The following is a 20,834-nucleotide window of genomic DNA, read 5'->3' on the forward strand; positions in this document are numbered from 1 at the left end:
GACGCCTCTGCTGGCTTTATTAAGGACCTATTAACCCACTGTCTCTCAGGCCTGGGTTATAGAAGCAGCTCTGGGCAGAGCTAATGATACTGTCATTGCAGACCTCGGTGGAAAGCCCCAGAGGAGTTCCAGTGGGGAGGGGAGGGAACCTGAGGTTAAAGGCGAGGGCTGCAGAGTCGCACAGGCCTGCCTGGTTTCATCCCAGTTCCTCTGCTAATTGGCTCTGTGGCCTTGGGGCACCTCACTTCCCTTGTCTTGAGTCGCAGCTTCCTCATCTATAAAATGGGGTAATAATATACTTGTTTGAAAATTCATTGAGCTAACGCCTGACACCACCCAGCATGCAGCAAAGCACTCGCTATAATCAGTAACATCCTGCAGACCCTCTGGGAGCCCGGCAGGGAGACGTGCTCACAACACATTGACCACCTGGTGAGACAGCCAGTGGCTCTGTGCATCCCGAATTTATGGAAGAAAAAACTGAGGCTACCAGGGAGGTTAAGTGCTTGGCCAAAGCCTCACTGCCAGGAAGGGACAGGGACAGGATTTCAAATGTAGGCAGTGGACACCACAACTGGGGCCATTTCCTGCCTGGAGAGGGAACAAAGCCTAGGGCGTGTGGGCGGGGCTGGAGGGCTGCCTCTCCCACCAGTGCCTTAAAATGACAGCACAGCAGAGAGGAGGGGGCGCCGGGACAATAACGGAGATTTATGGCTTCCAACTCGATTAACTGCAGCATCTGGATGCCAAACGTGACACCTGGAGGTATGGGGGACCCTTGGCGATAAATAGCAGGGAGAAACAGACACGGTGGGAGAACTGGGGTGAGCTGCCAGGTTGACCGCAGGGCCTGGTGGGGCCCACCTGGCTCTCCTCAAGCAGATGTACCCCTGAGGGTGTCTCCCACCAAGAGTGCTGAGTCTCTACCAGTCCCAGGAGGGCCCAGAATGGCTGAAGCCCAGAGTGTTGATTCAAAGGGAGGACTGTGGTCTGAGCCACAAAAAAGGTCAGAGGATGAGCAGGAAGGTGGGGAGAACAGTAATAATAGAAACAACCCGTCGCTGGCTCTCATTGTTCATGACCATCCACCATGTGACCGACTTTGTAATACCAGCCACCTTCTAGCTGTGTAATCTCCAGCCAGAGACTTCATCTGAGGCTGTCCTCTCACCTGTGACACTGGGATCATCCTGGTACTTACCTCTCAGGGTTATTTGAAGGCTAAATTAGATAAGGAAACGCACGGACTGTGCAGGAGTGCCTGGCAAAGAGTAAAGTTCCCCATCAGTGGTTGTATTATCCCCATTTGCCAAATGGGAAGATTGAGGCCTCAAGAAGGTAAGTGACTTGCCTCAGATTGTACAGTGGGCTGCTGGCAGAGCCTGTGCCAAAGATGGACCTCAGGGCCCAAGGCGGCAATCCTGAGTCACACCACGGAGAGTGGTAAACCTTCTTCAGCTCCAGTAAGAGCTGCCATGTTCTGGGCACCTACTTTGTGCCTGGCACTGTGCTAAGAGCTTTTGTGCATAACTTAATAGAACCATCACAACTTTGGAGACAGGCATTGCATGGTCCTTATTGTCCAGACGTACAAGCTCTGGGGAAGCCAAGAATCAGCCACCAGGACAGATTCTAAAGTCCTGGTTCTCAGCACAGGCTACTGCCCTCCAGAAAGAGGTTGCCTTTATTTTATCTTTATTTTACCAACTGCTCCCAGCTCCCTTCTTTCTTTCCTCCTCGAAGAAGAGAAGAGATAAATATGATGCTAAGTCGGCCACGGTGGACCCAAAGTCTTCTGATCAATCCTTTCAGGGCTGGGGCCCCTCTCTTGCTCCTCAAAAGAGGAAGAGAGAACAAACTCACCCAAGCCCCTCCCACTCTTCTTTGCTCTGCCCAGGCTGAGTGGCCAGAAACCAGTCAGCCTACACAAGGTCACACTGGGGAACCAGGCTGGATGGAGGGGGCAGGGGGAGGGGATTTGAAGCAGCAGTCCCCCTTCTGCACACACACGCTCCCTCCATTCCCATCTGGTCAGCCTGGATGCTGAAAATCTAAGTCTGCCCCATACAAAAAACAAAAGTGTCTCGTTTCCATTATAGAAAACCCTAGAGACCTGGGCTGCTCTGCTTACCTTCTCTCTTGGCCAGTGTGGCCAGGGCAGGGGCTGTGTGAAATGACAGTTGTCCTGGCCAGGAAAGAGAGGTTCCAGCACTTGGCCTGGGTCCCCACTGGAGCCATACCCTGGGGAGAGGCCCAAAGAGCCTGGAGCCCACCGACACCGCCCTGCCTGCCAGGAGCAGTGCCAGATGAGGAGGCTCCAGGCTCCTGGCTTCCACGCCAGCCCGTGGGCCCCCTGACCTGTCCTCCTGAGATCTCCTGGCCTGTCCATCAGAGGTGACCCTTTCTCCTTCCCCACAGAAGCCCAGACCTCTGACCCTTATTAAAACCAAACAAAACCCGAAGAGAAAAAAAAAAAAATCCTGCACAAACAGCCTCAGAGATGTGTCCCCTCCCTCCTTCCAAAACACACACACACACACACACACACACACACACACACACACAGCCTCAGACGTGCAAGGCTACAGCCAGGCTTCCACATAAACAAGTTGTTGCAGAGTGGTTTTTGTTTATGAAACATTTAGGTTTCCCTCAACTTTTTTTTTGCGGGTGGTGCGGTGGACTGTTTCACAGTTTTCTGGTGAACAGGGAGTGGAGAGGGAGCCTGGGGTTTGCCTAAATTTCACTTCTCCCGCTGTGTTCTCTGCCGGTTAGAATCTGGTGAAAGTGATATGAGGGGAAAGGGACCAGGCAACTCAGGAGTTGTGTGTGGGGAGGGGGGACCCCCTGGGCATCACCTGAAAGAAGTCACCCCTCGCCCTCCACGGGAAGGTCAGGCTGAGAGAGGGCTTCAGGAAACCAGGTCAGCCCCAGGGCCTCGTTAGCCCGTCCCAGGCCGGGCCTCTGGGGAGGGAGAGCGGGTGTCCCGCGTCCCCTTGGCGTCTCGGACGCGACCCAGCGCCTGGCACTCAGAAAACATCTGGGACCGCTCGGGCTGACGTGTCCCGTCCCCCCAGGCACCCCGCCTTCGACGCCTGGAAACCAGCGAATCCGCCAGAAACAAAGGCGCGGCTGCTTTTACTAACGCAAACAACAAACAGTTTTGCTTTTTCGCTTTTTGTTTTTTCCTTCCCATCCAAGCGGGCAGCTAGGCAGGTTTGGGGGCCCGGGCGGGGCCAGAGCTGCTGCGTTCGACCCGTCCTCAGCGCCCCCCCACCCCGCGTCCGTCGCGCGGGGCTGGCCCCGGGGCGCATGCGCGGGCCGGGGCGCCGGAGGCCGCGGCCGCCCGCGCAGCCTCGCGCGAGCCGGTCTCCGTGGCAACGGGCTCGCGGGGGGGAGGGGCCGGGCGCGCGGGCCGCGGCGGCAGCTATTTCTGCCGCTTCCTGTTCCTCCCGGCCACGTCGCCATGGCAACGGTGTTACTCACCGCGGCCGCTTCCCGGCTCTGCCGGCGCGCGTGACCCCGGCCGCCCGCGCCCCCTCGTCTCTCACTTGCTGTGATCGGGCTCTCTCCCCCCAACCCCGGCGTCGTCCTCCTCCGGCACCGCGCCCCCGGGTGCCCCCTCCTCCCCGCCCCGCCGGTGCCCGCGGCCGCCCGGGAGCGAGCGAGCGAGGGAGGGAGAGATTGATGGGGGACGCTTATTAAAAAACATTGTAACCGTTTCCGTTTTTATTACGTTGACAAGGAAGCGTTATTTACTGTTATTGTTTGCCGAGCGGGCCGCGCCGGAGCGCGGGCGGCCCTCCAGGGAGCTCACCTTTCGGGCGTTCCCGGGGTTAGTCGAGGGTGGAAGCGGGGGCCTGGGCAAGGACCGGGACAGAGAAAGGGGCGCGCTCCCCACCCCCGGGCAGCGCCCCCTGGCCCGTGGGGTTCGCTCCTCGCCCCATCCCCACGCCGGTCCGGCCGACCCCACCTCGCCGGGCCTGTTGTTGGCGCGGGGGAGAGAGTGCAGAGGCCGGGTGATTCGTGTTGAAGGAGAAGGCAACAAAAATTTTTTTAAAAAAAGGAACAGATGACTTCATTCTCCTCGGGAAGGCTCTGTCCTACGTGGACAATTTCCTGGGGACTGTGGTGGAACAACCCCGCTGCTGCTGGAAGCACACGAAAACTAAACCGGATCAAGACCAGAAAATTCTCGGTCTTGTCTGAAACCCAGCCAGGGGAGGCTGGTGGCACGTGAACCGCGAGGGGGGTCGAATTCCTCCACTCGCGCTTGGGGCTTGGCTTCCAACAAACCTCCCCACTTAAAACTCCTGTACCCTGAGAGAGGGAGCAAGTGGCCCAAGGTCACACAGCCAGGTTTCATTCTGCCCAGACAACCTGCAGGGACCAACGAACCCAGCAGAGACCGGGGAGCGGAGCCAGTGTTTGGACCCGGGGCCTTGGAAGAGGGGTGAGGCTCAGTTTGAGGCCGGGCGAGGGGAGATTAACTCGGCAGGCATAAACTCTGGTTCCTCCAACTCCGGGCTTACCCCCACCGGGGCCCTCAACTGGGGATTTGTTGCCGGGGGTGGGCCCGTGGGGGATGGGATGAACCTGAAAGATGCCCCACCCCCCAGGCCCCTGCTGAGATGTTAATCTCACCTGCTAATGAAAGTTTGCAATTCTGTCCCTAACTTAACTCCCCACTCTTGAACAGTATTAGCTGAAATGCAAACAGTCGTGCTCTGTACAGAGAAGCAGAGGAAAAAACCAGAGGAAAAGGGCCTGAGTTCACAATCTAAAAACGATTTTTAAAATATGTTTATACTTATAAATGAACGACTCCTAATGAGCAGGCCAGGTTTTGGAAGCGATGTTCAGAGACTCCCCTCAGCCTGTTTTGTGTTTTTTCCCCCACTTCCAAGGGCGGGAGGCTTGGGATTGGGTCGCTGTGGCCTCTCCCAGTCTCTTGGCCTTAGATGATCAACAAGGACTTTTCCAGCCCTGGGATGGTTTCTAGAGTCTACCGGGAGGGCCAGCTCCTGAATAAGGCCTGTGGGTCTGGGGCTGTGTTTCCAACAACCATGCCGAGCTCTCAGCTTCGGAATCCCTCCCTGAATGTATGGATCAAAAGGCTTGGGCTCCAAGAGAAGAGAGTACCCCCACCCTCTGGTCCTTCCACAGCAGGGTGCTGCCTGCCTGGCATGGGAAGAGACAGGGAAAGGAAGCCAGCACCACCCTTCGTGTCCCTGTCACCAACACTTGCTACCCCTTCCGTCAGACTTCCAAGCAAACCCATCTCTGTCAGTAGGTAGCAGATTTAGACTTGAGCTGTGGGCAGTGTTTGAAGAGAAGCAAGTTGACAGATGACACCCAGCATCACAGAACTTCAGAGCTGGGAGGATCTTGGAGATTATCCAAACCAACCACTTTCCAATTTTACCAATGGGCACACTGAGGCCCAGAGAGGGGAAGAGACCTGGCTGGCATCTGCCACTGTCTAGTGGCAGAACCTAGATCAGAACCCAGGCACCTTGCCGCCCATTTGGGTGCTCATTGCCCCACACTGATTCTTCCATGGAATTATCTATATGATCAGAAACAGGATGGCGGTGGAGCAGGATGACTGTGGCAAGGCAGGAGCCACTGAAGTCAGACTGCTTGGGTTTTAAGGGAGACCCTGGACAAGCGACTTCTCCCTGAGCCTCAATTTCCTTATTAAATGGGGATAATAACAATACCTGCCCTAAGTGTGTCTTAAGGAGTAAAGGAGATGGTACAGAAAAGGCACTTGGACTAAGCCTGGTATGTACTAGTACTTAACTGATGTTGGTAAGGATGCTGATAGCAGTGATAATGCTGGTGGTTGCAGTGGGTTGAATGGTGGCCCCCGCAAAAGATACGTCCACATCCTCATCCCTGGAACCTGTGGATGTGACCTTACCTGGAGAAAGGGTCCTTTGTAGATGTCAAGGATACTGAGATCCGATCATCCTAGATTAGCCAGGTGGGGTCTCTGTGTCATCAAAAGTGTCCTTAGAGGAGACAAGGCAGGGACACAGAAGAGGAGAAAGCCACGTGCAGGCCGAGGCAGAGATAGTGGTGGTGACAGTAACAGGCCTCAGCCCTGGACCTCCAGGCTCTGCAGGAGCTCCTTAGGGAGCTGTGGTCAGTTCCCAAGGCTTTCCAGAGCTCAGGAGTCTGTTCTCTGCAGTGAGGAGCTGGGATGGAGTGTCCAGCTGAAAGAGCAGAAAAATGATAAGGATGATCCCAGGACATCACTGCCCAGTGAGGGCCACGGGAAGAGCCAGACACCCTTCTGGAAGCTCTGCCATACCAGCTGCGAGGCTCCAAGCAAACACTTTAATCTATTGGCCTCCCGTGGGGCCTGATGTTACAGAAGATGCTGCTTCATTCCCGGGTGCCAAGAACCTGGGACTCCAGCACTGCGGAAAAAGGGGCCCTTCTGCCCCAGGCCATGGGGCTGCATCAGGGTGAGGGGGCAGCAGGAAGGAGGGGACAGGAGCCCTAGGCGCCTGCCTCCTCCCTCTCAGGCAGAGAGAGCACGGGCTATTTTTATACACAGCTAAGCCTGCCCTGGTCTCCTGGCCCCTCCCAGATGCCAGAAACCTCTCTGCAGGCAGGGACCACGGACTGCTGACCTGTGAATCCCCTCCAGAGCCTGGCCTGGTCCTCAACACGTGCGGATTGAGCGCGGACCATTTTCCAGAACAGCCAGCCCCTCCGTCCTCTCTCCATCCGACACAGTGGAGCCAAGACAAGATGGGGGTGGCCACCTCTCTTTGAATGTGATCTTTCTCCACCCGTCCCTGGGCCACTCAAGGAAGATGTGTGATAAGCTGAGTAGAATAGCAGAGTCAGCCTGGCCTTGCCTTTCTTCCGGAGCCCGTGGCTCCCGGTAACCATAGCAGCGGGCAGACTGAGCCCCAGCCACAGAAAGCCCACTGGTCTCTGGCAGAAGATGGGCAGGGTCAGGCCACTGGATTTCCTCTTATTAGGCACACTCGTATTAACTCCCTCCTCAACTTCTCTCTCTCTGGCTTTCTGCAGAGCAAGAATGATCCTAATAGCACTCATTCATTCATTTGGGCCATCAGGGCAATCAACAAGCACATGCTCTTGCCAGGGACTGTCCTAGAAACGGAGGCAGTAGACAGCAAGACCCAGTTCCCGAGTTTGGGAGGCACATGTTCTAGGGAAGAAAGAGATAAAGAAACAGGCCAATACTGAGAGCCAGGGAGCAAGACAAGTTAGAAAACAGGGTGAGGAGTTAGGCTAGAAAACAAAAGGGCTGGAGTTTGGAGAGGAAGGTCAGGGCGATGAGGATGGTGACAACGGACTGAGACCTGGGTGAAAGGAGGAAGTGAGCCCCGCAGAGAGGGGGAATGAGAAGTCCTGGGCAGGGGAACAGCAAGTGCAATGGCCCTGAGGTGGTGTCTCCGGGTGCCCTGAGGGCTGGTGCAGGTCTTATGGGGGCGGGGCTCAGATTTTCTCTATGACCGCCTGAAGCCAATGGGGTGGGGGAGAGCCAGCCAGGGGCTGATTTGTGTTTTTATAGAATCTCTCTGGTTTCTGAGTGGATCACAGCCTGAAGAAGCCCGAGGAAAGGTGGGAGAAGTCAGAAGCTGATGGAGTCCAGGCGAGAGACTGGTGCTGGCCTGGTTGGGAACAGCAACAGTGGGAGAGAGAGACGTGGCTGATTTCAGGGTTTCTTTCAAGTAGAGTCATCAGGATTTGCCAAAGGATCGGATGTGGGTGTGGAAGAAAGAGAAAAGTCAAGGATGACTGCCCGGTCACGAACAGTGGGAGGTACCATTTCCCGGGATGAAGAAGACTACAGGAGAAGTGGGGGTGGGGCAGGGGGGAATCAGGGTTGGGATTTGCACAGGGGATGTCTCCAAAGACTATCTGATACTCACATATTGTGTGCTTAGAGCTATCAGAGCTGTCATTTAATCCACACCACAGAAAGAGACGAGACATAGAAAACAAACCTGTGGTTACCAAAGGGGAAAGGTTGGGAGGGATAAATTAGGAGGTTGGGATTAACATACACATTACTGTCCATAAAATGGAAAAAGGGATCTATGTATACTTAGAGCTGATTCACGTTGTTGTACAGCAGAAAGTAACACAACATTGTAAAGCAACTCTGTGCAAATGTGCTCAGTCACTAAGGCAAGCCTTTGCGACCCCATGGACTGTAGCCTGCCAGGCTCCTCTGTCAATAGGATTTCAGGCAAGAATACTGGAGTGGGTTGCCATCTCCTCCTGCAAAGGATCTTCCCAACCCAGGGATCAAACCCACATCTCCTGCATTGGGAGGCAGATTCTTTACCACTGAGCCTATGCGCCAATCAAAAATAAATAGATAACCAACCAGGACCTACTGTATAGCACAAGGAACTATACTCAATATTTTGCAATAACCTATAAGTATAACCTATAAATGCAATAACCTATAAATGAATCATTGTGCTGTACACCTAAAACTAACAAGACAATGTAAATCAACTGTATTCCAATACATGATAATAATAACAAACGGGATGTCACAACCACCCTACGAAGTAATCACCCCTGTTATCCCCATTTTACAGATGAGGAAACTGAAATCTATAGAGGCAACTCTGCCCAAGGATGGCAGATGGTCAGGCTACAAACCCAGGCAGTCTGATTTCAAAGGTCATCTTCTTATTTGTCTAATCCCTGGCTCATGTGTCCATTCATTCACTGTTGTCTGCACCGCATGCTAAGCCTTGCTCTGAGGTCCGGCAACGCAGGGATCCTTTCATGCTACGCACCGTGCAAGCACTGGGAAAGCAAGCCAGACCCTGGCCCAGCCAGCATGGAGCTGACTTTCTAAGGAGACAGGCAGGTGACGAGCAAAGAGAAGCCCTGTGACAAGAGGCTCACAGATTTGTGCTAAGTGCAACGGAGGAGAGCAGCAGTGTGCTTATTCAAGAGCGTAATCGGACCACACGCTGCAGAGTGGTTGGGGCTGCCCCAGAGGACAGGAGACATCTCAGAAGCAGTCAAGCCAAGAGCAAGAGGAATGGCATTCCCAGCAGAGGGAACAGTAGATGCAAAGGCTCTTGTGGTGGGAGAGCGGGCAGGGGAGGGGGCTAGACTGGCAGCGTGTCCAGGGGGCTGAGTGCCCGTAGAAACCAACTGCAAAGAGGAGGCAAGCTGGGCCAGGGGCAAGTGAAACGGGGAAACAAACCAAAGCCTCACAGGCAAGTGGCCCTGGAGGGGCCAAGAAGGACATCAACATCGAGGTAGCAATGATCGACAAACCTGAAACGTGCGTGGGGGCTGTGACCCTGGTGGACACCAGGACAGAGCTGGCCCAGGTCCACAAAAGGTGAAGAACACCACCCCCCACCCCTAGCTCTTCCCACTTCTAACTTGAACCCAGGGCTGACTCCACAGCTGTGCCCTAAAGCACCAGGCTGTTCCACCCCCTCAGGGTTAATCGTGGCCTTCCCAGGGCCCCAGGGCCCAGCAGTATCCCCTTCTGGCACCACTGAGTCTGGTCATCTAGAAAGATCCAGGCTGACCCCTGGCCACCTGATGAGTCATTCATTTACTCACTCATTCAACATCTATTAGTACTGCTCCATCACTGGTACTGGGGACGCAGCAGGGAATAAGACCAAGACCTTTCCATCACGGAGCTGAAGGTTTAGAAACAAACGGAAAGTCAGGGAGAGGTACAGGTATGAGGCGGAGGAAGTGGGGTTTCACTGTCAGAGCTGGAACGGTAGCTCCAACTTTGGGACCCAAGGCTTGATGGACACTCCCTGAGTCCAGGGGCATTCTAGCCCACCCCCTCCCCTGCTCACAGGGATGCAAGGAGGAGCGAGCAGGGCTCCTGTGCTCCCGGAACCATTGTTCCCCTTCCCTCTTCTCCACTCTTGACCCTCCCTCTAACCTGGGTCCCTCCTTTCCTTGGTCAGTTGCCAATCTGGGGACAGAGCCAGCCATACAAGCACAGCAACCTCCCAGTGCCCAGAGGCCTCCGTCTGAGCTGGGGAAGGGCTCAAAGTCTAGGCCAGAGCAGACTCAGCTCTCCCTCCCAAGCACACAAAGGGATGTGGGGGAAAGAGCCCCTGAGCCCCAGGCCCAACACTGAACGCTTCCTGCAAGCTAGAGGGCAGGAGGCAAGACTGACTATTCAGAACGACACGCAGCACGTAAAACAGCTTTCGACAGCTACTCCCTTTCTTACCCTCTACACTCCCTGAGCCAAGTATCCCCAGGTGAGTTCAGAGCAGCCCATGAAGGCTGGACTATCAATAGCCCCATGTTATGGAGGAGGAAACTGAGGCTCCATGGATCCGATGACTTTCTCAGGTGGTAGAACCAGGGCTCCAACTCAGGGGTGACACTCAGCGGTGCTGGCAGAAAGGCGGAGAAATCGGGTGACGGGGGAAGAGCGGCAGCTGCCTTAGCCCCATGTTACAGGTGAAGTCAATCACCCCCAAAGTTGCACAGCTAGTAAGAGGGGGTGAGGCTTGAACCCAAGACTGTTGGTCTCCAGGGCCCAGGCTCCCAGGTACCTAGAAGAACAGGGAGGAAGAAGAGGGGATTGGAGGCCTGAGAGCTCTGATGGCACTCTGCGCAGGCCTTCCGAGTCCACATGCGCTGGGCAGAAAGGAGCCTGGAGGACCGGGCACCTCTGAGGCAGGCTTGGTGGTCACCCAGCTACCCTCTCCTTCCCTGTTATCATCTCTGGGGTCCCAGCCCAGACCTGACCCCTCTGCCCTCAGGGCTGCTCTCAACTCCTGGGTCCCTGCAATGTGGGGACCACTGGGAGGGCACGCTGGGGATCCCGATTTCCAGAAACTTTGGCCGGGTCAGGAATAAGCCTAGCCCCAGAGCCTCAGAAAAATGCAGCCGATGCCAGCCCACCCCAGCCTTAGCTTTAGGCTGAGCCAGGAGGTGCCTCCAGGGATGGGAACACGGGGTCAGCTCTCACGGCCTCCTTCTGGGGTCAGTCCTCACCCATCACTGCTGCAGGGATGCAGAGCAGGAGTGTGTGTGTGTGTGTGTGTGTGTGTGTGTGTGTGTGTGTGTGCAGGGATGCAGAGCAGGAGTGTGTGTGTGTGTGTGTGTGTGTGTGCAGGGATGCAGAGCAGGAGTGTGTGTGTGTGTGTGTGTGTGTGTGCAGGGATGCAGAGCAGGAGTGTGTGTGTGTGTGTGTGTGTGTGTGTGTGTGTGTGTGTGTGGTGGGCAGAAACAGTGGATGTGAGAGGGAGAGAGAGAAAGAGAAAGAGATCCAGACTGAGCAGAGGGCTGGGTGACAGAGACAGCAACGCAAACACACAGAAAGAGGAAGCTTGAAAGCTGGGGAAAGAAGCTGAGAGAGAGGGCGAGACGACAGAAGGGAGAGAGGGACACCAGCACACCAGCGAGGGGCCAGCCTGGCAGCAGAATCAGAGCATCCTGAAAGCAGAGCCCTGAAGGGCTGGATGGGGAGAGGGACCAGGAGAAGGAAGGGGTGGGGGGACCAGGAGGGGATGCGGGAGCTGCGCCCAGAGCTGGGGGCCCTGAGCGGGGATGGGAGCTGAGGCTGCGGGTCTTAGACGGGCCAGTGCTCTCTCCATATGACAGCCTTCCTCAGCCCCAGGATAGGGGAAGGCAGGGGGCCAAAGCCTGGCCCCCTCAACCCCCGCTCCCCAGCTGCCCTGGGGAGAGGACGGGCATGTGAGGGTTCCAGCTGCTGCTGGGATCCCTCAGGGTCGTGGGCTCCCTGCCCGTGAGCCCCTAAACCCCTCTTCTTTCTGCACCAGCCTGGGCTGTGTGACCTTGGGCAGGGATCTTGGGCAGATACCCTTGGGCAGCGATCTCTCTGGGCCTCCAAGCCCCCCTGAAAGGTACTGAGCTTAGGATGGGGGGCAGGTCCAGCAGCTGCCAGGCCTGGGCTGCAGGGGTCAGACCCAGATGGGCCGAGGGTCTGTACCTAAGATGCTTGGCCTCCCTGAGCCCCATACCACCCCTCTCAGGGTGGGGTGGGGGATAAAATAGGGTCACAGCCGCTGTGACAAGGAACAGAGAACTGTGTAAACTGTAAAGTGCATGCACAGAGGGCTGCTTCTCTTACATGATCATTCACAAAGGTTGAGGTTTTTGAGACCAGTTCCCCCACCCCTACAACCGCACAGGAGGACTCTGCCCTCATGGACCAGAGGCAGTGGCAGTCCCAGGGGGAGCAGGGCTGTCCTGGGGCATTTGTCCGTCAGCAGCAGGTCCCACTGGGGTCAGGCTCAACTCGAGGGAGTCCTGGAAAGGCATCCAGGTGCACCCCACTGACGGTTAGCCCTGGAGAAGGGGGGGACCCGGCTCGAGGAACCCTCAGGTTCCAGGGTACCTTCACAACCTCCCGCACCCTCTGGTCCAGGCGGAACGCGCCAGGGGGGGAGGGAAGAGAGAACCGGGCAGAAGGCTGGGGTCGGCGCGCTCACCGGGGAGGGAGAGGGGTGGGGAGCGGGGAGAAGAAGGGGAGGTGGGAAGGGAGGCCGGGAAGAGCAGGGGAGGGGAGACGGGCCGGAGAGGAAGGCGGGCAGGAGAGGCGCACGCGGAGAGGGACTGAACCTTGAGAGGAACAGCCCAAGGAAAGGAGTAAATGAGGAGAGAAGGGAGGGAACAGCCGCAGGGCCGCGGGAGCCCCGCGTGCAGCGGGCAGGCTCCGCCGCAGAGTCTTCCAGAGACAAAGGCCCGGAGGCCCGCGGAGGAGGTGGGGGGAGGAGGGAGAGCTGGGCGGGGGAGGAGGGGGAGGGGAGGGCATCGCTCGGCCCCGACGCCGCGCCAGGGGGCTCCGAACCGGCCGAGACCCTGCGCCCCCCACCCCACTTCCATCCAGCTGAGGCTCTGACCCGCCAGAGAGGGAGCGCGCTCCAAACTTTAGAGGGAGAAAAGTCTGCCAGCTGCCCTTGGGGCTGTCACAACAGATAAAACCTCATCCAGGCTTCACCAGGAGCGCCCCTGCACACTAATGCACAGCAGCGAGCTAAAAATACTGGCTGGAGCGGGGAAGAGGGGGGAAAGCAGGATGGAGGAAGAGGAAGAGGAAGGAGGGTGGGAGGTTGGAGGAGGATGGAGAGGAGGCTGGGGGAGGGGGGAGGGGGGAGGGGGGAGGTGGAGGGAGGGGAGGAGCAGGGGCTCAGGCAGCCCCGGTTTTCCGGAGCGTCCTAATGACCCAGATGTGCAGCTGCGGAGATGGCTGCTCAGGGGAAACTGCAAGTCCCCCGGCCCCTGGCGGCCCCTCCCCTTGGACGGGCGAGGTGGAGGGGAGAACTGGAGGCAGAAAAGGAGAGAGGCAGGGAGGGAGAGAAGCCTGAGTAAGAGGGGAACCTGGGAGACAGACGGGGGCTCTGAAGGGCGAGGATGGGATTGAAGGGGAAGGATGAGGAAGGAGAGGAGGATGGGGAGGGAGGACCAGGGAGTGGAGGGGTAGGGGCAAGAGGCTGGAGGACCATCCCTGGGGCTCTGAGGAAGAGACCGCCAGCTCTCTACCCTGCCCCCTGGCCCTGGGTATCGGGGAGTCTGGCTAGGGGTGTCTGGGTTGAGCAGCTGGCCTGTGTCCAGTGGCACCCCAGTCTTTGGTCGGATCACTAGAAGATAGGTCCAAGGCTGGGGTCTGGCTCCTAGGGAGAAAACCTGCTAGTTATGGAACCAGGGCCCGAGCCCAGCCCCAGCTAAGCTTTGACATCCCACTTGGTTGAACACTCAGAATCTCCTGGAGAGGGAGGGACCCATGCTATCCCTGTCGGTCAGATTCATTCATTCATTCACCACCATCTAGTGAGCACCTTTTCTGGGCCGGCCTGTGCCAGGTGCCAGGTGCCGGGTGCTGGGGAGAGCAAGACAGGAAAGTGCCTGCCCCACTTGGACAAAGATGTCCTTGGACCCATGATTGTGCAGGGAAGGGAGAGAGAAATCAGCAACGTCATCATGGTCAGGGAAGGACGGTCATGAGGAGGCCGCTCCCAGGAGATGACACGAACCTAAAACCTGAGTGGTGAGAAGCCACCAAAAATCCAAGAGCCTGCTTGGTTCCTTACCATCCTGGGGACCCGCAGTCCCCGCGCACTGTGTGACCTGCCGCCTGCGTGTCATCCTTGTGACAGTGGGCGGGTGTGCCAGCATCTGGGACAGACCCCACCAGCCCATGCAGGGCCTGGTGACTTTGGGAAAACCACCTCACCTCTCTGCAAAGCAAGGCCTTTTTTTCTTTCTTTCGCCCATCTTGTTCATTCTGAGCCAGGATGGGGCCATGGCCTTGAGGGGCAGGATGGCCAGGTGGGCTGGGGGGTGGGGTGGGGGTAGGGCAGATTGCGGTCTCGAAAGCCCCAAGCCTCGCTCCCTGCCCTTGAATACCAGGTCTGTCCCTTAACCTCTGTGCCTCAGTCTCCTAATCTCTAAAATGGGTCTCCGGTGAGGTCTTGATGGGCTGCCTGGTGCTGGGCCCAGAACTAACAGTCAGCATGCCCCAGCTAGAAGCCCCTTCTCCCAGGGAGGTGCCCGCCCCCCCAGACCACCCTTCCCTGCAGCCTTGTTTCTCCACAGTTATAATCCAGTCAGAGGCAGCAGCTTGCAGTCCAGCTGCAGTGGTTACCAGTGGGGGCCCTGGGCCATGATTTAACTGTCTTTGCCTCAGTTTCCCCAGGCTCTACAGGGATGACGGCTGCCTCCTGGGGCTGAGGTAACTGCCAGCTGTTGGTGCTGTACCTGGCCCCGGGACTCTCCAGCAGGCCTTGGCCCGTGGCCCCCTTGCTCTCTGCAGCTATCTTGTTTCCTCTGCGTCTCCAGCCCTGAACGATGGGTCCCCTGGAGCAGGGCCTGTCTGACCCATGCCAGAACACCAGGCGCCTGCTGTGAGTCCGCTCCTCCCAAGTGCTGGGGCTGAGTAAACACGGACTTCTGGAGCTCCTCCTGCTGCTGGGGAATGCCTGTCTTATTTTTCTTCAAATTCTCTTCACTGACAGGGTACAGGGTTCAAAACCCCACACCAGGATCAAATAGAAGGATGGCCAGCTCCTCCCTGCCCACTCTTCCTGACTGTCGCCCCCTCCTCCGCCTCTGCAGCGCCACCTGGGCCCCAGGATGCCCTTCCTGGGTGTGGTCCCTCCCCCTTGGACCACCCTGGTCCCAGCAGCCTGCAGCTGGGCACCCTCATGCGCAGAACACAGAGAAGGGGTGTCACCGAAAGAGGGACAGGAAAAAGGAGGGGGAGGGTCAGAGAGACCTGGAAGTGAATCCCAGAGGGTCAGAGGTTGTACTTAAGTTATATGGATCTGGCTTTTCCTTGTATTTTCTTGTGTTTCTATCCTATTGTCTTGCTAACCATTTAATGAAGCCCTAGCTTCTTAGGGTTTTTCCCAGCTTCCCTGTCCTCTTGGCTACCTGGCCCTCTCCTGTAGCTTCGTGTGTGTGTGTGTGTGTGTGTGTGTGTGTGTGTGTGTGTGTGTGTGTGTGTGTGTGTGTGTGTGTGTGTCTGGGTCTGGGTCTGGGTCTGGGTCTGGGTCTGGGTCTGGGTCTGGGTCTGGGTCTGGGTCTGGGACTGGGTCTGGGTCTGGAGCTGGGTCTGGAGCTGGGTCTGGAGCTGGGTCTGGAGCTGCAGAGTCCAGGGAGTGGCCTCTGGGACTTTAGAGGGAAAGCAGTTGCCCCAGAGCTGAGCCTGGCAGGACAAGTGCCCCCAGCATCCGCGGCACGGCCAGATTTTGCTAAGGTGGCACCGGGCCGTGTGGCTGTTTGTTTGATTTCCCCCTTCTTTCCAAACTAGTTGAAATTACACACCAAGCATCGATTTAATTAAGTTTTCCGGTGTGTGGCATAATTAGTAAGACACACGACTGGAACAGGGTGGGCGGGCCCATCCCTGCTCTTGCCTGTTAGAATTCTCAGCCCTCGGGCCACAAAATATGGCGAGTTGTAAGATGGGGGATGGAGGAGACGTGGGGGGGCAGGGAGCCAGCCCAAGCTGCCATGCTGCTCCGCGGGCCTCTGTTCCATGTGATGGGAGACGGACAGGGTGGCCCTTCCCCGCCTGGTGCCCGACACTGAACTCGAGTGAAGTTCAAGGAGCCTGTCACCCTCACGGGGACATCGGAACGGGCAGTAGGGAGCTAAAGAGGGGCCTCGCTATCCCTGGAGAATCAGTGCTTTGTCTATAAGGACTTGTTTCCAGGACAGGGTCACCCAAGCCACAGGCCACGGGGCCTGCCCAGCCTCTTGGCCGTGTTCTAACACAGATGGACAGATCCATAGACACAGCCCTGTCGAAGGCAGCGGGATGCTCTCCTCCCACAGACCCCTCCCTAACACTTTCATGTCGCTCTCACTCGTGGGCTGGACCGTGGGAGGGCAGGCCTGTGGCCTTGAAGCTGCTTCTCCATCCCTGTTAGGAAGGGTGGGCCACCATGGCAGGCTCCCTCCCCAGCAGGAGAGAGCTCGGTGCTCCCATCCACCTGGATGACGCTCAGGCTGTCCCCAAATCTAGAAACACCTCTAGGATTCTTCCAGCCCACGTAACACCTGGGGGAACGGAGGTCCAGAGGCGGGGGTGGGGCCAGGTCCTAGATACTGAGTGAGTGAAGGAGACCCCGCTGGCGTAGACCCTCTGTTGAAAAGCACCCTGCTGGACCCCACCTTGTCGAGCCCGTCTCTCCCCTGTGTGAACCAGTCACCTCCTCACCCCTGCTCCTGGCCGCCCTCCTGCCCTGCAGTGACGTCTCCATTCACTTTCACCTGAACACTGAGCAGCTGCCCATGCCCTGACCCTGTCCTGAGCCCCCCGGGACACAGATCGCACATCCCCTCCCAACCTCCCCTTTCCCCTCCTCCCTTCTCCACCCCAAGGGGCCCTGTGCCAGAGCTGAGCACCTCCCCCAGTGGATTCGAGCCCCCAAGGGCGGCCCCCACATTTCTTTACTCACCACCGTGTCCCCCAAGGCTGAGTTTAATGAAACGATAGCACAAACATTGACTGAGCACTTACTGTGCGCTTCACATGGATGAGCCCCCAGTTTACTGCTCCTTCCACTGGTCCTGTGCATCCACGCTCCTGCCCAGAACACTGAGGCTCAGAGAGATTACAGAAACTTGTCCGAGGTGGCACAGCTGCTAAATGACTAGCTGGGGGTTTGAATCTCAGAGCCTGTGGCCGTAGCCCACGAGCCTAACCACTGTGTGAAACAGCCTCCCACCCACCCTCCATCCATCCTCCGTTCATCCTTTATCCACCTTATTCATCTTCCCATCCTGTCCCACCCAGCCTCCTATCCAGCCTCCCATCGGCCTCCCATCCATCTTCCATCCATCCCCATCTAGTCCCCTGTCCAGCCTACCATCCATTTTACATCCATCCTCCCAATGGCCAGTGTCCTAAGCCTTCACTACGCTTTGTCACGCCTCCAAGTGCTTTATTCAGCTTTCTGTCCTTCATTGGCCCAGCCACTCACACCTGCCTGGAGCTTTCCCTGTCTGCTCCCTGCTCCCCCCTTGTGTACCTGGTCCTGTCCTTGCAGTGTCAACTCCTCTGCCCCCAGGAGGGCGCCTCAGTGCCCACCACGGAGCCAGCCCTAGTCAGGAGCCCAGGGGCCGTTGCTGGTCCACCATCTCATTGGGTCCTGCCCTCTGGAGCTTGCTCTCAGCGGTGGAGGGAGCAATGCCACCTTAGGGGCACGCACACTGGGCTGTCCCTTGGGAGACACAACTAATTTTAACAATGGCCCTAGGAAAAAGATACTTTTGTCCCTTTTTTTCCCTCCTTTGGAGAAGAATGTGTGTGCACACATGCCTCTGTATCTGCACGTGTGATTCAGAGCATCAGAAATCAGAAAGCCTCGACTTAGGCATCACCGGGCCACCTCTGCAGCAGCCTCACATGCTAATCCTTGGAACCCAGGGACCCAAGTTTGCTCAGACCACCCAAATTCTTGGCAACACCCTCACCTGCCTGCCTCGGCGCCCAGTAGCATCTCAGTGACCTCTGACCCACCTTGGGAGGCAGCTGAGCCGAGAGGGGAGAGCAGGAGCCTGGCTGGGGCAAGCTAGGCACCCTCAGGCCAGCTAATGACCTCTGTGGCTCTCAGCCACCTTCCCTGACCAGTCGGGAGGTGGACAGGCTGCCAAGAGGAGGCCAGACCAGGCCCAAGAGCACCGGGCACACTGCTGGTGCTTCAGGCCTCCGTGTGCCCTTGTCTCCACGGACAGGCTGATTCGCCCAGCCCAGACCAGCTGACAGGCCAGACAAATGAGGGCATGGGACCCCATTCACTCTCCGTGGACCTACCTTGGAGTTTGGGGGCCTCTTGGGAGTATGAAGCCTTTGGAAACTCTCCCCCATCCCCCCCACCACCATCCTTTTCCCTACCAAGGCAGGATCCAGCCTTTTGAAATTCTGCACACTAATAAAATTGTAACTAATTTACATCCGAGATGGGGAGTGAGTGGCAGTGGTTGTCATGGAGACCATCTCCAGGGCCCCGGCTGCCTCCGCCTCTTGGTGCAGCCAAGAGATCAAGAGATTCTCGCTCCAGCTCTGCAGCTGGGACCAGTCTTCGTGCCTCCCGGGCACCCTGTCCTCCCCCCAACACTGGGCAGGACCCTAGGGGATGGGACGAGGGCAGGCACCCAGACTACACAGCTGTTCTAAGCTGGGGCTCAGCGTCCACCCTGATCCTTGCTTTTCTCTCACCCTCTGGGTGCTGCGGGCTTCTCTCACTACTAATGGATGCTCCTAGAGGAACAAGAGGCCCTTTCCCTAAGCACTCAGGATGGGAACAGTTTCCAGGGATGGGAAAGAGCAACAGAGCCCTGTACTACTCTGCAACCTGTCCTCCTGCGGTCCATTCTGGGAGAAGTCCCAAGGGTCTAAAGATGAGGAGACGCACTCACGGATGTCACGGAACTTTCCCAACATCAGGAAAGACGTCAGAACAATGACTCTGTGCCATGCACTGTGCCAAGTCCCACAGATGGGTCATCTCATTCAAACGTCAAAGCAACCCAATGCAGAGGGAAATTTTAATTTCCATTTTATCAATAATGAAAATGTCTCAGAGAGATGAGTAGACAGCACCCAAGTTCAGACCCCTGGTAAGCATCAGGGTCAGAGGCAAAACCAAGTCTCCTGATTCTAAAACAAGTACAGCAAAGATGATAAACTGCCTCCAGGGAAGCAATAAGACAAGATCATTATAACAAAGCAGTGTGCATGCAATCAGAAAAGGAGGTGAGGGCACAATGGGGCCCTCAGGAATCATGGAATCTAAATGGGGTTTTGAGGGATGAATAGGAGTTCTCCAAGCGGACAAGTGGGAGAAGAACAAGTGGCAGAGGGAACATGTACAAAGGCACAGAGGTGATAAGCTGCCTGGGGCCCTTCAAAGACCATGAGCTGGATACTGGAGGGGAATGGAGAAGGGAAGGGGTCAGATCTAAGCCAAGCTAGGCCCCCTGGTGCTTATCCTGCAGATGAGGCAATAAAGAGCTGAGATCCAAGCAGAACCACGCCTGGCATTTGTGGATCCCAAGGCCAAAGTGGAGGTCCATGTCTAGACATTTAAAGCTAGTAATCTGGTGAGAAAACTGCTCTCTGAAAACGTGTTCTAGTCACCTTCCTTGACAGCACACCTTCTCAGTGCTCCGGAAGGCCAGGTTCGCATTTATATCCTTGTGACCTCAGGGTTTTGAGCCAGAATGTGACAGTATGAGTGGGTCCCTGTCTTCAGCCCTGAAGGAGGACTTATTTGTGAAATGCAGATTCCTGGGCCTTGCTCCAAACCCCAGAAATCATGCTCTTGGGAGATGGGTCCCAATGCTTCTCCATTTCAATAGGATCCCCAGGTGATGAATGTGAATCAAAAGATGGAGAGGCCCCTGATGAAGGGAGTCAAAGTCTGGGGAGTGGAGGGGAATACCATTTTGATCTGTGTTCTAGAAAGATGTCCCCAGCATTGATCAAGAGTGGGTGAGACAGGCGAGGAGGCAGAACCAGCGTTCAGGTGGGAGGGGTCGGAGGCTAGGGCCAGTGGCAGGTTGCCAGCTGTGTTTGAGATGCAGGGCCTGGACTGGATGAGGCCGGGTGCTGATGAGGTTTGGAGGTGAGCAAGGATCCAGGGTCGCTCCTTCGGGATCATAAAATCTAATTAGGCTGCAGGAGGTCTGGGCTCTGGGCAGACTTCATTAGGCAAGAGGCTGCTCTCCTCTGCCTGACCCCAGCCTCCCTGGGGCCCCTTCAGTGTCACACTGAGGGTCAACTCCAGGCTATGAGAGGGGAAAAGAATTAAAAGCTGGTCCTTCTCCCCGCCCCCACCTTGCCCCTAGGAGCTCGCAGCCCTGCAGTGGAGGCTGGAGCCGGCTGCATGGACAAAGCGGGCATGATGGGCTTGTTCCAGTTCTAGGCTGGTGGGGGTAGGGGGGAAGGGAGGATTCCTGCTGCAGTAAGATTTGGTCTCCCTCCGGAGAGCAGCAGACCCTTTCAGCATCCATACCTGGCTACACCTCTCCAGAAAGCATCCTGGGAATAAAAATAAGAGCCCCGAAAACAACAGCAGCACCTCTTTCCATCGATGGGGCATCTATGGCAGGCCAGACACTTTCACTGGATGGACTGATGCTGAAGCTGAAGCTCCAATACTTTGGCCATCTGATGCAAAGAGTCGACTCATTGGAAAAGACCCTGAGGTTGGGAAAGATTGAAGGTAGGAGGAGAAGGGGGTGGCAGACAATGAGATGGTTGGATGGCATCACCTACTCGGTGGACATAAGTTTGAATAAACTCAGGCAGATGGTGAAGGACAGGGATGCCTGGTGTGCTGCAG

The 20,834-nt window shown here is 56.7% G+C and overlaps 1 long non-coding RNA gene across 1 annotated transcript; it reads left to right on the top strand.

Annotated features, from left to right (window-relative positions):
• The first annotated feature begins 3,822 nt into the window (after positions 1 to 3,822).
• On the top strand, positions 3,823 to 7,921 carry LOC145546824 (uncharacterized). The gene is made up of 3 exons (XR_014083313.1): positions 3,823 to 4,453; positions 7,562 to 7,642; positions 7,726 to 7,921. It is a non-coding gene; the product is annotated as an uncharacterized LOC145546824 (long non-coding RNA).
• The last annotated feature ends 12,913 nt before the right edge of the window (positions 7,922 to 20,834 follow it).

This window comes from Giraffa tippelskirchi, chromosome 4 (assembly GCF_054371585.1).
Source record: "Giraffa tippelskirchi isolate mGirTip1 chromosome 4, T2T-mGirTip1v1.2.pri, whole genome shotgun sequence".
Lineage (NCBI taxonomy): Eukaryota > Metazoa > Chordata > Mammalia > Artiodactyla > Giraffidae > Giraffa > Giraffa tippelskirchi.